The sequence below is a fragment of the Bubalus kerabau genome, chromosome 4 (assembly GCF_029407905.1).
Source record: "Bubalus kerabau isolate K-KA32 ecotype Philippines breed swamp buffalo chromosome 4, PCC_UOA_SB_1v2, whole genome shotgun sequence".
Lineage (NCBI taxonomy): Eukaryota > Metazoa > Chordata > Mammalia > Artiodactyla > Bovidae > Bubalus > Bubalus kerabau.
Window position 1 is genome coordinate 93,550,040 of NC_073627.1, and position 18,233 is coordinate 93,568,272.

An 18,233-nucleotide genomic window follows, 5' to 3' on the forward strand; every position below is an offset into this window, starting at 1 on the left:
ACAAAGAGTTGGCCACGACTGAGCGACATGCACACACAGTTATACAATATAAGGTGCGTGTATGTGTGTCAGGGCTACTCTGTCTCTGAAATCCTGATAGCACCTGTAGCCTAAACCATATACTAGCTTGAAACCATACACTAGTTCTACAACTTACCTCCACAGCAGAATTGTATTCTTGCAGATGAAGACCACATTTTCAAAAAAGAAAAATCTGGAAAACTGTCTTACTTGCTTTTATCCCAGTTGCACAATGCTCCATAGTATGTTTATTGCATAATATAGTCAGCTGTTCATCTACTGAACATTTCCATTCTATTTATTTCTTTGCTATTATGTAGCATATCTGGTCCCATCACTTCATGGGAAATAGATGGGGAAACAGTGGAAACAGTGTCAGACTTTATTTTGGGGGGCTCCAAAATCACTGCAGATGGTGACTGCAGCCATGAAATTAAAAGATGCTTACTCCTTGGAAGGAAAGTTATGACCAAACTAGATAGCATATTGAAAAGCAGAGACATTACTTTGCCAACAAAGGTCTGTCTAGTCAAGGCTATGGTTTTTCCAGTGGTCATGTATGGATGTGAGAGTTGGACTGTGAAGAAAGCTGAGTGCCAAAGAATTGATGCTTTTGAAGTGTGGTGTTGGAGAAGACTCTTGAGAGTCCCTTGGACTGCAAGGAGATCCAACTAGTCCATTCTGAAGGAGATCAGCCCTGGGTGTTCTTTGGAAGGAATGATGCTAAAGCAGAAACTCCAGTACTTTGGCCACCTCATGTGAAGAGTTGACTCATTGGAAAAGACTCTGATGCTGGGAGGGATTGGGGGCAGGAGGAGAAAGGGACGACAGAGGATGAGATGGCTGGATGGCATCACTGACTCGATGGACGTGAGTCTGAGTGAACTCCGGGAGCTGGTGATGGACAGGGAGGCCTGGCGTGCTGCGATTCATGGGGTTGCAAAGAGTCGGACATGACTGAGCAACTGAACTTAACTGAACATACCATCATGAGGATGTACAAGAAATTTTGTTATTTATTCTCTATTTCTCTAGGAAATATTTCTGAATTAAGACCAAGAGGTGAAAAACCCTTGAAAGGAGTTGTATATTTCCATGTTGCTCTCCCCCAGATTAGGAACATTTAACCTTCTCATCAGCCATATGTGGAAAATGCCAGGCTCATGTTCTCCAGTGCTATTATTACATTAAAGTCTTTGTTGAGAAAACAGTAGAGAAAACAACAGAGAAATTATCTCCTTGTGTAGTCTTCCTTTTGTAAATTACCAATGAGATAAACATATATTATGAACATATTGACCACCTCTTATGTTTCTCCATTTAAAATATTGAGTTCATAGTGTTTCTCCTAACATTGTCAGTGAGTTTTTTTAATATCAAAGGCAATAGTCACTATCTCTTTCTTGTGGAAAATATTTTCTCCAGTTTTACTCATGATGATTTTTGATGTTCAGAAGATAGTTTCAAACTTTTGACTTAATTAAATATACAAAAATGAAATTCCTTTGTTAGTTCTTGCATTGCTTTTACATTTAAGACAGTCTTTTCTCTGCAGAGATTATTCAATATTTGGTCTATTTCTGGTCTTTATAGACTGCTTTTATTTACTTATTGGTAATCATTTTATTTTTCCAATTATTATTATTTTTTTAATTGGAATATAGTTGCTTAACACAGACTGTATACCTAACTCTAATCCAACTAGAATTTATTTTGGTTAATGATAAACTAATTTGAAAAACTTCCTCCCTCAAAGCCTTCTCATTTATGAATTTGATTTATTTTTTTCAGTATAGAATTATTTATTTATTTTTATTATGAAAGTGATATTTGTGTAGTGGAAAATTCAAATAATTAGTAAACAGAAAAACAAGAAAGGGGAGGTTACCTACAATTACCTCCATGTTGGTTTCCTTCCAGATTTTCTTCTATTATAAACCTTTAAAAATAATGGCAATATGTGATTTTGTTTTTACTTAACTAGATATTGATAGTATTTTTTCCATACAGAGATTTAACTCACTTTTAAAACAGTGATTTGATATTCCACTAAATACTCAATATAATTTAATGAGTTCTCTATTTATAAAATGTAGATGTTTCTGATTTTCATGATTAACAGTTAGCAATGAATAGTCTTGCACATGAATTAATAACCTACCCAATTATTTTCTTAGGATCGATTCTTCCATAGTAATTGATGGGTCCAAGGATATATATGCTTAAAGTTTTAACACATATTTACAAATGACCTCTGTAAAGTTTAAAACTTGTTGCCTTTCTACCAGTAATTTTGTTTTCTCATAGTTTCTTCAACATGAGATTCTCAATTACCAATCCAGGATGCAATATTTAAGAGGAACTTTTACATCTTGGAGGTATACATTTATCACTAAAATTCTCTAACACATGACAACAAAGTGTCTCATTCTTATTGAACTCAAGTTGTCTGAAGATTTCCTGACTGACGGAGCTAGTAAGGAGGGCAAGGCTCTGGCCGCCCTGTCACTGGTGGCTCCGGTAGCTCTGGTCACTGATAGCCCTGTGTTTTGGGGGTCTGCATGTTCTCAGTCTACTGAAGTTGTGGTTGGGGATTATTTGTAGCCTCTATTCCATTCTATTGTTGGTGGTGGAAAGTGTTCATGGTGTCATTGCATAGTTTAACAAAGCACGTTTAAGGCCCTCCCACTCCAAAGATTCTTCTAAGATGTTTGCTCCTTCCTTGCATTCATGTGCCTACTCACTCAAGCCAGTTCTTCTGTGAGAATCTGGGGTATAAATGATTAAGGTTTGGGGCCAGAGAGACCTGCAGTGGAAACCTGCTTCCCTTCTCACAGCTCCACTTCTGTGGACAAGAATTTAACCTTCCTATTTGGCTTTTCTCTAAAATGAAGGTAAATACTATTTACTCCACAGAGTTGTTTTGGGTTTTATTTTTCCTGTAAAGCACCCAACAGTCCCTGACTCAAATGGGCACTCAGCAAATGATATTTCTCACTACGTCCCTCAGCCGCTCCTCCTTTCCAAATGCTGGTCCCTTGGGTTTCTTTGCTTTCCCGGCCACCCTCAGTGGGTGATATCGCCCCACTGTGAGTTTCTTCTTTCTAGAGCAATTATTGCTCCTTATTTCTTGTGCTGTCTCCCCTGATGGAGCTTAAGTTCCCTGGAGACACTGTTCCATAAGCCTTTATTTTCCCAAAAGACCCAAAAGGTCTTTTCACAGGTCAGAATGTTATTGCTTTTGGCCAAAGCTATTGGCAGAACTGACAATCATTGGGTCTTTAAAATACAACATAAGATGAATGTACGACAAAATCAATGTAGATATTTGGGGGAAAGAAACAATATGTTAGTATTTGTTTCATGGGATAAATCATCAGGCAAATGGATCAGATTTTTCAAGAAGCTTTAGCTCAGTTTTGTTCAAGGGATGGGTACACATAGAGACTTGACTCATTCTGTTCAGTTGGCAATTTCATTTTTCCTTATGTTTTAAATTGCTTAGGCTTATTGGAATTACATGAGCATTTCCCATAGTGTGAAGGTGTCAGTTGCTCAGTCGTGTCTGACTCTTTGTGACCCTATGGACTATAGCTTACCAGGATCTTCTGTCCATGGGGTTTTCCAGGCAAGAATACTGGAGTGGGCTGTCATTCCCTTCTCCAGGGGATCTTCCTGACCCAGGGATTGAACCCAGGTCTCCTGCACTGCAGGCAAATTCTATCTGAGCCACCAAGAAATGGGAAGTGGAGAGGTGGGTGATATTCAACATAGTGTAGAAGGCACTTTAGCTCAGGGATCTTACCTGTTAAGTAAACTAGGAAAAGCTATGATTCCCATGTTCTCTGATGGCTGTTGACACAGTTTGGATACAACTTGCTATTACTTCTCTGTCATGTCCAGTCATGCACGTTCACTCAGAATCTGGCTGCAGACTCTGCTGATCTGGGCTCTCCTCTCACCCACCTCTCCTTGCCCCCATGCATTACCTGTGCCAGCCTGTCTGGACAGCCTGCCATTTTCCCCACACTGTCTCTTCCTGCTGTTCTTTCCACCCTCACTCTCCACCCTCATTTCCTGACAAACTTTCCTCCTCCCACTCCCATCTAATCACAATTATCTCATCCTTCAAGGTTGACATTCAATTTCTGCCATCTCCAGATTAAACATTTCCCTCTGGACTGATCTCACAGCACTTTGTCCAAATCCTCACCACCTCCCTGACCACCCTCTTCAGTCTTCACTGCTGGCTCCTTTGTATCTTTCTGCCGCCCAAATGCTGGAGTACTTCCAAGCAGAGTCCTTGATCCCTTTGCATGGCTGCTCTCTATGGACTCCTTTTCAAAGTGACTCATCCAGGAATATGATATTAAATATTATCATCATCAGTATGCAGGTGACTTCCCAGTTAATCTCTTCAATCTAGAACTCTCATGGAACTCCAGGCTTAAACACACACACAGCCACATCTTCTAATCTGCTCGGATACTAATGAGCTTTTCAAACTCACCATGCCCCCAAATCATCTCTTGATTTTGCCTGACCAAATCTGCTCCCACCTGAGAAAAGAACCCAGTATTTGCTCATTCCCTCAGGCAAAAAACCCCGGCCTCATCCTTGACTTCTTTCTGTCACACACTAATAGGCATCTCAAACTCAATATGCTCAATGATTTCACCATTCCACAAAATAATCCTACTAGTTTATCACTCTCTCCACTGCTGAGTCCATCATCTCTTACCCAGTTTGTCCCAAACTATTCTCATGAAACAGCCAGAAGGATCCTGATAAACTGAAAACATGTGATGTCAGCTTCCCTCTCAAAACTCTCTAATGGCTTCCTACTATTGGGTTAGCCAAAAAGTTCGTTCAAGTTTTTCCAAGGAACTTTTTGGCCAACCCAATATAGTCAAGAGAGAATCCATAGTCCTTCTTGCCCAGAAGACCCTATGGGCTCTGGCCCCTGGCTCCCTCCCGTGTCATCTCCTGCCATTCTCTCCTTCCTCGCATTGACCTCCTAGCTCCTCCTTAAACTCCCCAGGGACATGCCTGGCCTGCTCAAGACTTTTGCACTTTGTCTTCTCAGCCAGGCCTCATTTTAGTTTTACTCAAATGTGCCTCCTCAACAAGGCCTTCACTGACCATCCTCATTTACAGCAGCAGCTCCCCTTTCATCTCCACTGCCCTCTCCATCACCTGCCTTATTTTTCTTCATAGGATTTTCCTGAAACTATGTTCACCTGTGAAATTGTTCATTGTTTGCTGGCCCCCTCAAAAGTGTGAGCTCCCCAGGACAGGGACCTTGTCTCTCTCAGTCACTGCTCTATTGCAGCACCTTGAACAATGTCAGCACATAGTAGGTCCTCAATGTATTTGTTTCCTATAAGAATGGATGAAAGAGACCATTTCTCAGCCTGACTGATATAATAGCCATTTTTGGCCCTTGCCTGTGTCCTCCCTTTATTCCACCAGCAATTTGGGGAAGAGACCATTTCTTATTCTTTTGAATTGCCTTCACTTTCCCTTACCCTTGATCTATGCTTGTGAACTTGAGGTCAGAAGGCTTGTGTGGGACTTCTTTGGTGGTCCCGTGGTTGGGAATCTACCTACCAGTGAAGTGGACATGGCTTCAATCCCTGGTCCAGGAAGATTCCACGTACCATGGAGCAACTAAGCCCCTGTGCCACAATTACTGAGCCCAGTGCCCTAGAGGCTGTGCTCTGCAACGAGAGAAGCCACTCCAATGAGAAGCCTGTGCACCACAGCTAGAGAGTAGCCTGCATGCAGCAACAAAGGGCCAGCACGCCAAAATAAATAAAGGTTTGTGTGAGCTCATGAGAGGTGAGATTAAATAGGTGAGTGCTCTCCTGGGGCTACTGGAATTCTCCCCCTGGCTTTGTATCAGGGGGCTGTCCCTTTAAGAGAAAGACGGCAAATCTGTGGAGAAACCTACCTCTGGTAGGTTGTCTCAAAAATGACTGAGCCCAGTAAAGGCTCCTGCTGACACTTTCATATCAGGTGACTGAATGTGGCTTCCCTCTGATCACCAGAAAAGGAAAGTGTTAGCTGCTCAGTCATGTCTGACTCTTTGCAACCCCATGAATTGTAGCCTACCAAACTGTAGCCCTCTGTCCATGGAATTCTCCAGGCAAAACACTGGAGTGGGTTGCCATTCCCTTCTCCAGAGTATCTTCCCGACCCAGGGATCGAACCTAGGTCTCCGGCATTTCAGGCAGGTTCTTGACCACTGACCAGACAAATGGACAAAGATGAGCATCTGAGTTCATAAGAGTAACAGATCTACTGCATCTTCCTCTCTGCTCTGGTGGCATGTGGGTGACTCTAGGTGAAAGGAGAGGAGGAGGGGTGACCATGGCAGTGCCTGAGTGCTAAGCAGCCCCTTGAAGGGGAAGTGACCTCCCGTCATTCAGCAGGAGCCGCCCCTGGGAATAGAACAGCGGTATGAGCTGCAGGATTGGCTGGCTTGTGGGGAGCAAGGTCCCATGAAGGCTCCCCCAGCCACATGCCTCCCTCCCCATCAGTGGAGTGGCCCAGGCCCCCCCATTTATTTTGGCTTTAACCCCAGTTACCATTTCACTTTTCCCCACCAATCCTACTTAATGCAAAGCTATAAATTTTAGGACATCTGGGTGTGGGACACCTAAGCAACCCTGACGCTGATTCCTTAAGAAAACTCATTTCTTGTAATGCGAGGCCTGCTGAGGATGGCCGTGTCAACTGATTAGACTTTTTACTTGGCCGTATTGATTCTTCTCTACCCCGATGCGGCCCGTAATGCCGGCTAATGTTATTGACGAGCCATCAGCCTCAAGGAGGAGTGTGGGGCTGCAGCTCTTTCTGAACCACAAGAACCTCTGGGTGGACAGTGATGAAGAGGAGGAGAGGCGGCCATGAGTGGGGCTCGTGGGCCGTCTCTGTGCAGGCCGGCATACATTAGTGAAAGACAGATGCTCCGTGGCCAGAGACAGATGCAGTTCTCCAGAAGCCATTTATTTATGAAATAATTATGAACGCACAGTTGAATCATGGATTTTCATTACTGCGTGTGCCCAACACTCTTTCTTGATTCATATTTCGTTGGAAATGAAGTGCTCTGGTTGCGGGTGGGGGCAGGAGGGGAGGGGAACAGCCTGCAGTGGGAGTCCTGAGATATTTCCTCTCTCTCTTCTCTCTAACCCGCTGGCTGTCTTCTCTTCCTTGTGTGTCTGTGTGTCCAAGCCGAACCCCACACTGTCTCCAGAGGGAGTTCCATTCTGATCTGTTCTCAGAAGGACTCAAGTTTTCAGCCTCCTAGGTTTACAAATCAAAGCCTCTTTCAAAGGAGCTCAGCCTTCAAGGGGCTTCCCAGGTAGCGCTAGTGGTAAAGAACCTGCCTGCCAATGCAAGAGATGCAAGAGACTCTGGTTTGATCTCTGGGTTGGAAAGATCCCCTGGAGGAGAGCATGGCAAGCCACTCCAGTATTCTTGCCTGGAGAATCCCATGGACAGAGAAGCCTGGTGGGCTACAGTTCATGGGGTTGCAAAAGAGTCAGACACGACTGTCCAACCAACACAGGACAACCAGCCCTCAAGGCCTAGCAAAGTTGGGGCTGACTGATTCTGGCATGCTGGTGTGGGAAGGAGACCTTTGATGGGGTATTAAAATAGGCAAGAAGACACAGGGTACAAAGACTCCCCACTTTCCCAAGCTCCTTCTACATCAGATCCTAGTTCTTATCTGCAGGAAATTTCCTACCCTTCCTATAGGTTTCTGTAGCAAAACACCACAGACTGGGTGGCTTAAACCAGCGGTCCCCAACCCCTGGGGCACGGACTGGTACTGGTCTGAGGCTTGTTAGGAACCAGGCTGCACAGCAAGAGATAAGCAGCAGAGGGCAAAACCAAAACTATCCCTCCCACCCACTGCTGGCTTAAACAACAGCCATTCCTCACAGTTCTGGGAAGTCCAAGGTCAAGATGCCAGCAGATTCAGGCTTGGTGACGGCTCTTCTGGTAGACAACATCCTTCCTGCTGTGCCTTCATGTGGCAGAGAGAGAGGGCTTTGGCCTCTTCTTCCTCTTAGAAGAGCACTAATCCCACCATGGGGGGCTCCACCTTAAGAAAAGAAAAAGAAGAAGGCAATAGGCTCCACACTCTATCTATCCCTGGTTCCTTCAGTGAGGAAACTGCCTTTCCTCTTTGGCTCATCACCTTCCCCTGCCCCTCAGAGATGCTCTGGCCAGAAAGGAAACCTCAGTGACTATTTATTACTGTGTCTTAGGCTGTGTTTATCTATAGCAATGAACCCAGTACAAATCCCAGTACAGTGATGGTGAAAAATACAGATTACAGGCCAACATCAGGCTTTCAATTCCTTGCGTGGGTCCTAGAGAGGCAGAGTCATGAATAGGATCAGTCCTAGGAAAGCTTGAGTGGAGAACTTCTAGAGTCTTAGGGTGAGTGAAGTGAGTTGCAGGATTATTCCTAGCAGGGCTGCTGGGAAGCAACTGATCAAACCAGGTGTTCTAGCATTTTCATTTCATGAGGCTTCTTCAGCACCCTTACCCTTGGTCTTCCCAGCACCTGTTTCATCCCTGCCTCACACTCTTCTCCATGTATTTATCTTCCCCCTACCTGAAAACCCTGTAGGAGCTAGGGCCTCATCAAGGCAACTTTGAATCTTAGTTCCTAAGTCCATAGGGTTGCAAAGAGTTGGACAGGACTTAGTGACTGAACACACATGCAGATAGCAGGCACTTCATTTCCAAGCTGGATGGAGATCTCTATTTAGTTACTAAGTTTAGCTCTTTCCTAGAAACTCTTAACTTCCAACTACTGGCTCCAACTTTTCTTTAAAACCTGGTTGGTCTAAATGATCCTTATATGGAGAATATGTGTTCACTGGTGATTTTTAAAGTTTTTATAAAGTGGCAGAACTCTTTCCTCCCCAACAAGACCTAACCTGAGTTCCCAAAGTATAAACAGATCAAACAGGAGCTAGTTTGGAGGAGAAGAGATGGACCAGTAGCCAGAAGAGGGAGTCAGGGATGAAGCAAACTTCTCCCTAAGGCTCCTGTCACCTGTGCTCATCTGAAGGCAGAGGTTCCAGGGCAGTGGCTGTGGAGGGGCCAAAGATACATGAGGGTGTCACCCCATTCCTGAGCCTCCTCATTCCTGTCACACACACACGTGCACACACACGTGCACACACTTGCACAGTCACATTAAGAGGAAGGGGGAGAACACCAGTCAGATTTGATTTTGACACATCAGAGGGTGATCTTTGACCAGTGCCCTCTGTTCCTAGACGGTGGGAGTGTCACACACGTCCCTGCTCTGTGCCCCCTCCAAGCGGGCCTCCTCTACTGCCTCACCTTTTAGAGCGGCTGCTCCTCTGCGCTAGTGGCTTTGTGCCTAGTCATCATCTGGGTGACCTTAGGCAATTTGCTTACCCTTCTGTTTCTGATTTCCTTCCAGTGTAGAAAGGGGATCATAATACTACTTGTTTCAGGGGTTTGTTGAGAGAATTAAATGACTTAATGCCTATAGATGCTTAGAATTGTGCTGGGCACAAAATACACACTGAAATCCTGTTCGACATTAATTCATCCCTACAGCAGCCCTGCAAGGGGGATGTTTTTCAGATGAGGAAACTGAGACTTGAGGACAAACGCCTTACCCAAAGTCCCTCAGCTACCAAGTATCAGAGCAGAGCTTGCTTCCAGCCACATTGCCTCTGGTCTGCTGATACTTCTGAGTGTTCAGAATCTTCTCAAGTGAATGGTGCTTGCTAGGCTCTTTGCCTGGGGTCTGCCATTTCCTTTGAAGTCATCAAAACTGGTGTTTTTACCCTCTGTGTATGTTTGATCCCTACAGACGGATCCTCACTGTTCACCACTATGAGGTCAAGTGCAAGGTGGCATCAGGCTTTCAGGGCAGCCTACAGGTCATAACCTTCACTGAGGTTGGGTGGGCTGTGCAGAGCTTGGTGGCCTTGGGGGACATGCTCCATCCTTAAGGGAAGGGATTTCGAAAACAGATATAGTCAATATGTACCATTAATAGGAACTGCAGCGGCTGCTTCATTCTTCAAGGTAATGACCTCCCCGAGGGCGAGGAGCGTGACTGCTTAATCACCTCCTGTGGACTCATGGGCACATTTGTCTTTAATCGGTCTTTTTCTTAAGCAAATGGTAGCAAAACTAAGATCTTTCCAACTTGGATTTTTTTTTCCTTTGGTCTGTGGAAACTAATTTTTTCCTATTGCGCACACACACACACACACACACACACAAAGAGGAACATTCAGAAAAATGTGACATATTGTCATTTTGCATAGAGAACTTTGGGATAACTGGGGAAATAATGTGAGCATAAATGTTTAAATGTTAGTGTGCTGGCCCTGGAGATTATCACCTTTCTTAACACACACAATTCTCCATTCAGTATTGGCAAAATTGATGTAGTTCCTGCCTTTAAAAAGTCCTCATAACTAAATAAAGGACCACAGTTTACAGCAGAAGACAGAACAAGTAGCAAGATAGTGCTGAGAGAGATTAGGGAGTCTAAGGACTGTAAGCAAAGATCATTGGTGGTGGTCAGAGTGAGTCTAGAAGTTGACTGATGTCATAGAACCATTGCTACCAGGGAAAAAGGGACGGTGCAGACCAGTCACAATCATTGCCCTGGACACAATATGTAAAGACATGTCTCGGGCCACAGCTAATGACAATTTTTTTTTTATGGACATGGCTCCATGCTGGGACTGGTGAATGGAGGTGATGCCATCACGGTCCTCCAGTCTTAGGGAAATGAGACCTGAATTCTGGAAATCATTCCATAACCACTAAAGACAGAGTTTAAGTCTGACTAGGGCTGGGGGCAGAATGGAAAGGGAGAGGTTAGTTTGTGATGATCCAGGGAAAAATGTGGAGGCCCTGATGACAGTGACAGCAGGGGAAATGGAAAGCCACCTTTAGGGGATGAACCCTGACATCTGAGGGACCTGGAAATCGGACAGAAGACTCAGATCACTGGTAATTCCAGATTGCAAGCTGAGTTCCTCAAACACCACAGTACCACTGAGAGAAATACAGATGGAAAATGGGAAAGCCAATTGGTCAAGGGGCCAGATCACTGCATTTTAGACTTCTGGGTTGGATCTGGTCATCAGATACCAAGTGGAAATATCCTGCAGGCAGCTCTAGATTGGAGAGTTGCTGACAAGGGATCACTGAAGGAAACAGTCTCAGGCTTTGGAATAAGCCCACTAAGAACAGAGATGAAGAGCCTTCAGAGAGGCGGGAGAACCAGAGAAGTGAGGCACCAGGAACCAAGAGCAGGTTTTGAAGGAGGAGTACGTGTCCAATGCAGACACATACTTCTGAGAGGTCTGGAGAATTAAGGATTAGGAAACAGTCATTTGGTTTGGAGGTTGGGGTTTTTCTGACGACTCTTGAGAGAGAACTGTGAGTAGCACCAGAAGGTGGACACCAGTTGAAGAAAAGGGTTTAGGGAGACAATGGGAGAGGAGGAGGCTATGGCTGCAAACACAACTACTTCTAGATCCAAAGGTTCGAAACAGAAAAGGAACAATGAACTAAGATGCAGGCTAAACATGTCAGTGGGGTCAGGGTTAAGCCTCTCAAGTTGGCATGAGTGCTGTGTGTTCAGGCTCCCTGGTGGCTCAGTTGGTAAAGAATCCACCTGCAATGCAGGAGATCTGGGTTCAATCCCAGGGTTAGGCTCCCCTGGAGAAGGGAATGGCAACCCACTCCAGTATTCTTGCTTGGAGAATCCCAGGGACAGAGGAGCCTGGTGGGCTACAGTCCAAGGGATTACAAAGAGTCAGACATGACTGAGTGACTAACACACACACACGCTGTGTATTCATATCAGATGAATGTGACCAGAGGAGCATGGGAGAGGGAAGCCCAAGAGTGGACAAAAGTGAGCCATGGAGAAAATGCTTTCAAGGTTAGCATGGGTGACATGAGGGGGGACCTCAGCAAAGACAAGAAGACATTGAGCTAGTAGGGATGAGCAGGACAATGACTGGTGAAGGAGAGGTAGGAAACCAGAGAGGATGGAACTTCTTGTACCAAGTGACAGTGACTTTCTCAGAAGTAGATCAAAGAGCTCCTGGCAGGAAATTCAGAAGGGGAGAGGTGACCAGCAGGGGTGCAGGACAGGGTGCTTCCAGGGTCCCTCCAAAAACGTCGGCCAGGGCTACCATTCACTTCCTTTCTCGTCTGCTTGGGAAACCCAAGTACTTTCCTGAAGCACTTATGGTCCACTTGGCTGGAGAGGCTGGAAGCAGCTGAAGTTGATTTTCTCAACGTGACTGAGAGGATCAAAGCAGGGTTCAGTGAGGGTGTCCCGGGAAGAGAGGAGGTGCCTGAGACAATGGAGACAGTCTCAGAGTGGGAGGCTCCAGGCACCACACAGACTCAGTCTAGGCAGAGCTGAGCGACATCATAGGAGGGGAGGCCAAGAAGGTGGGAGGCAAGCCAGTTCAGAGAACTGTGAGCTTCTTCACATTAATGAGCTTCAGTTTCAGTCTAATAAAAGTCCTGTGTCTAGTAACCCACGGGTCCCTGAGACCACCCCCAGGAGCCTGTGGTGGAGACAAGGTAGTTGATCCTAATGGGAGCCAGGTGCTTAATAATAATAATAATAGCTAATACTTTTAGAATACATTGCTTTAAGTCCTCTACATATAACTCACTAAATTTACTTACCCAGTGGGGTAAGTCCCACTCCTCTCCTGTCCTTTTGATGAGGAAATAGAGGCACCAGGACATTAAATGACCTGCTCAGGGACCCGTAACCCATCCATGAATCTCCATGAATCTAGAGTCTGGACCAGGCAGTCTAATATCTCTTGGGTGGCCCTGTCAACATCATGATCTCAAAGCTTGTGTTGAATATCTACTCTGGGACGGGTGCTATGATGGTAAGTGATGGAAACCAAAAGAGGTACGTGCATCAGGGTTGGCCCCCTCAGTGGTTAGCAGGTTATAGCAGGGTACCGCCATCACTATGGAATAGTAACTAATGTCTTTTCCAGGATTTCCTGCTTTCTGTTTATGCCATGCACCCCTACCCCACCCTGATTATTTGAATAAGAGAATACACAAATGTCTCTGGAGAAGAAAATGGCAACCCACTCCAGCATTCTTCCCTGGAGAATCCCATGGACAGAGGAAAGTCTGGCAGGCTAGAGTCCATGGGGGTCACAAAGAGTCAGACACAACTGAAGTGAATTAGCATAGCTGCTGCTGCTGCTGCTAAGTCGCTTCAGTCGTGTCCGACTCTGTGCGACCCCATAGATGTCAGCCCACCAGGCTCCCCCGTCCCTGGGATTCTCCAGGCAAGAACACTGGAGTGGGTTGCCATTTCCTTCTCCAATGCATGAAAGTGAAAAGGGAAAGTGAAGTCGCTCAGTCGTGTCCAACTCTTAGTGACTCTATGGACTGTAGCCTACCAGGCTCCTCCGTCCATGGGATTTTCCAGGCAAGAGTACTGGAGTGGGATGCCATTGCCTTCTCCGAATTAGCATAGCAGGCATATACAAATGAAGAGATGGATTTAAAATAGTGGATAATTAGTAAAGAATTACCCTTCATTCCTGGCCTATTAAATGTGTAGGATTCATCAGTTTTTCTGAAATAGAACAGAGTTACCACCAGGAAAACCCGACTGAATTTGTTCCTCCTAGCCTGTCTACCTCCTTGAGAAGCTGTCTCTGGCTTCCAGGGCCAATGCAGTTTCGTCTGTGGTCAGTGGTCCAGGCAGAAGGACTCAGAGATGCCTCGGCTCAATCTGACTTCAAGTTGATGCTGAGCCTGTTGGATTCCTCTGACCCAGGTCTTCTGTGCCCACTGTGCTCTTCACTGTACCTTTCTCAATGCCCTAGTTCTGGCTGTTGTCATTTCTCATCTATGCTATCGTAGTGTCTTTGAACACAGAGACAAGGGAGCTTTCGAGCCACATGGATCTAAATTTGATCTTAACTCTACCACTTATTTGCAGTTAAACTCGGGGGCAGGGCTTCCCTGGTGGCTCAGATGGTAAAGAATCTGCCTGCAATGCAGGAGGCTTGGGTTCAACTCCTGAGTCAGGAAGATCCCCGGGAGAAGGGCATGGCAACCCACTCCAGTACTCTTTCCTGGAGAATTCCACGAACAGAGGAGCCTGGTGAGCTACAGTCCATGGGGTTGCAAAGAGTCGGACACAACAGAGCGGCTAACACTCTGTTGGCAGCGAAGTAAAGTGAAACTCTGGGGCACATGTCTAGCTTTCTTTGACTTCAGTTTCCTTATCTGCACAATTCAGAAAACAATGCATGGCCTTGAAGGTGTGTGAGGATGAAATGGGAGAGACTACATCAAGTGTCTACTACAGGGTCACATTAGATACTATATAATTCATAGATATTATTATTAGATCTCTCACCTCCAAACCAGCCTAATATGTTGCTGCCAGATTAATCTTCCCCAAATACAATTTTGATCATGTCACTTCCTATCCTCCCGCAGACACTGCTGTTGCCAATAGAGAAAATCTGTTTGTAAGGGGAGTTACTTACCTCATTTTTCCTATCTGGATGCCAGAATCTTGACTACAAGAGGCAGGTCACTCCCACTTAGCCCACTCTTGCTATAAAAATACCTGGAGAGGTTCTTGAACTTAAGAAGACAATACAAGGGTTTGTTAATCATGGTTGAACCCACCCAAAGGGATGAGACCAATATAAGTTTCAGCATATGGTTAGGTTATGCATTCTTACTCAATGGGATAATAATTTTTGGAAATGTCAACAAAATTTTCTCCCCATTATAATTTCTCTGGCCCTTTGCCCCCTTCAATTAGGCTAGTCTTTCTGTATTCATTCCCTCAGGAAAGAATGTGATAGGGGAAGGCAGAGAAAAAGGGAACTTCTTCTTGGCTTTGAGGTCCAAACGCTAGACCCTGTGAGGAAAGACAGAACTAACTGACAAAAGATAGAGGAGACATTTAGGATTAAGAGCAAGATGTTCTTGCCTGTGGTGGTGGTTTAGTCACTAAGTCGTGACTGACTCTTGAAAACCCGTGGACTGTAGCCTGCCAGCCGCCTCTGTCCGTGAAATTTTCCAGGCAAGAAGACTGGAGTGGGGTGCCATTTCCTTCTCCAGGGGATCTTCCTGATCCAGGGATCGAACTCGAGTCTCCTGCCTTGTCAGGTGGATTCTTTACGACTGAGCTTCCAGGGATTCCCATTCCTGCCTGGACCCCACTAGAAAAATCACTGGGATTATGGGAAACCGAGGAAAGGGAAAGTGATGGAGGAGATGTTTAATGTGGGTGTGCTGCGGCCACCCTCATCCCAATCCCTGCAGTCAGCCCACCCTCAGGTTCTCACTGGCCCACCCAGGGCCCTGAGACCTCTTCTTCCTGCCATCTACCAAGGACTTGCCTTCACAGCATGTCCGTGACCAGCCACAGGGAAGCTGTTCTCTGTACTCTGCCACTTTGCTCCAGCTATTTGATTAATTCTGTTTAAACTGCCCTTAAGCTCTCCTCCAGGCTAACAGGGTCCAGACAGATCCTGTTACAATTATGTGTTATGAACCAAATCACAGACAGCTGGGCTCAGGTTCAGTAACTAAAGATGTCTCTATTCCACTCAGACATGAATGTGTTCTCCAAAGAATGCAGCTATCATGGAGAGATGGAAGAGGGTGCGATTATTTTTGAGATGGAGACCCTGAGGGTGTATCTTGAAAGTGATCCACAGAGGTGATGATACAGAAGGTACATTTCTGATTTGATGGAAAGAGGTTCCTGGCCCTTCCCCACTGGCTCAAAAGCTTCTCTCTAGTGTCAGTCTCCAGGTCGGAATTTCCACAGGGAGGGTGGGAGTCAGGAACACAGCCAGATTCAGTTACCTGGGAGAGGCTGTTGGTGGGTTCTGACAGCCTGTGAGGCCTTCTGTGGTAGACTTTACCACCACTGGCCCCCTGTGAACCATGCCTCCCTGTGTGGTCCCCTCTCCTATGGACTCCGGGCTGGGCCTTGTGACTTGCTTGGTCAATGAGACATAAGCAAGCCGGATGCAAGCAGAGAGTCTTGCACAATGGGGCTCATCCTCTTGGGACTTCCCTCTTGGAAACCAGCTACTATTTGGTAAAGAAGCCAGTATAGACTACCAGAGGGAGAGAGAAACCCGAGGCACAGTAGCTTTCAGCCAGGACTAATTACCAGACCCATGGGTGGTACCTTCATGGACATCTCCCCAGGTGAATACAGCAGCCTAAGAGACTCCAGCAGATACACATGCCACAGAGTTGAGCCACCCCCGCTGAGCCTCTCCAAGTTACAGAACATGAGTAAATAATGGCTGCTGTCATCTAAAGCCACTAAGTTTGGAGTCGTTATTCGTGCAGCAAAAGGTAATAGAAATTCTTTCCAGAGGACACTTTCCCATCCAACTGCAGGGGCTTTCCACAAGACAGAGATCTTGTCCATTCTGATCGCTATATCCTCAGCCCCTAACAGACCATAACAGGCGTTTAGTAAATATTTGTGAAACTCATGACATGAAATAAAAAACACAGCATCTACACAGCATTATGATGCCTTTTGTCCTGGCTAGTTCTCTCCCTTCTAAACCATGAGCCTTGAAACTTCCATTTATTATAAAGAAATGGATGGCAAATTTCTACATATATATGTAACAATTTGTTAAGTGGGACCTTGACTGCTGTCTGTAAAATTTTGGTTCACCGAAAGCTGATGTCAATGTGTGACAAATACCCCCTACATTCCAGAGATTGGTGCGACACACATTTGCTCACATGCTGAGGTGACTAAATTCTTTTCTGACACCTTGATCCATTCTTCACCTCCAGCCTATAAAAGAGAAAGATGGAGAGGCACTGGACAATTGTGATCAGGAGCCAGAAGTTGGAGCCAGACAGCCTGGCTTCAAATCCCGACTGGGTCACATCCGAGCTGTGAGACTTCAACCAAGTTACTTAACCTCTCTGTACTTCCATTGGCTTGTCTGTAAAATGGGGGTGATGAGAGCATCTACCTCATGGGGATGCTGTGAGGATTAAATGGTTCACCGTATAGAGACTGGGGAGTTCTATAACTATCAACAGAACCCAGAGAACAGTGCCCAGCTCACGGCAAGGACCTGAGTCAGCTGTCATCGCCGGAAGATCTCTTTGAGGAAAGCTGGCTGCATTTCCTGGTATGTGAACCCCAAGTATGGGGTTGTTTGTCAGAGGGGAATTAATATCTCATGTGTCACCCTGCCCAATGCTCCAGCTGAGTGACTGTTGAACTGAAGAAATGTCTTGACCCTTCTGGAGCTTTGGGGGGAATGGACATGGTGAGAGATTTTAGCAAACATAACCTATACCCCTTGGCAGTTGAAGGCACTGAGACTGGAAAGGTCCAGAGGAGAAAGGCTAACAGAGTGAGGAGAAGGGGCTCAGGTGGATGTGGTGCATAGGCCCAGAGTCTGAGGGCTTCTTCTTCCACAAGGAAGAAGCTCTATACTCTCCTTGAGAAGACATTGTCTCTCACACCTTTGCACCAGAGCTTAGCTCTGGCCCCAGCATCCAGGGAATGTCCTCTATTGACTTGTGAATGAATGCACTCTGTCCTACAGTAGCCCAGCTCTGCCCTCCCCCCAGCAAAGCCCCCAATGGGTGGGCAAAACTGGACAGCCTGGAGCCAAACAAACTTGGCTTATTGCTCTGGCAGACCAGGGGAGGGCTGCTGTATTTCGCTGTGGCTGGTCTTGGTTCTTCTGTTGCACCTCTCACTCCTCCAGACACAAGAACATGCCCTGGAGGAGAGATGGTAGCAGACACTGTGCCAGATTGAGAGCTCAGGCTGCAGGGAGGAAAGCCAGCCTCAGCCATCTTTCTGGAAAGTTTCACAAGACCAGAACTAAGGGGTATCTGGAAATGTCCCCAACAGCCTAGAAGACTTGGATAAATTGGCAAATATGCTTGTCTTTTTCCTTTTTCCTTCTACCCGATGACTGGGTGACATGGATGATGGACAAAGGTTCCAGGCTGGTGCTTTGGGGGCTGGTGATGTGGCATCTGTAATCTGTATCTCCGGCAGCTGACGGCCCTGGTGGAAGGAAGGCGGGTCCAGGGTGAATAACCCTGCATAGAGAGGGGCCAGGATTCCCAGCACCCTTGGCTCG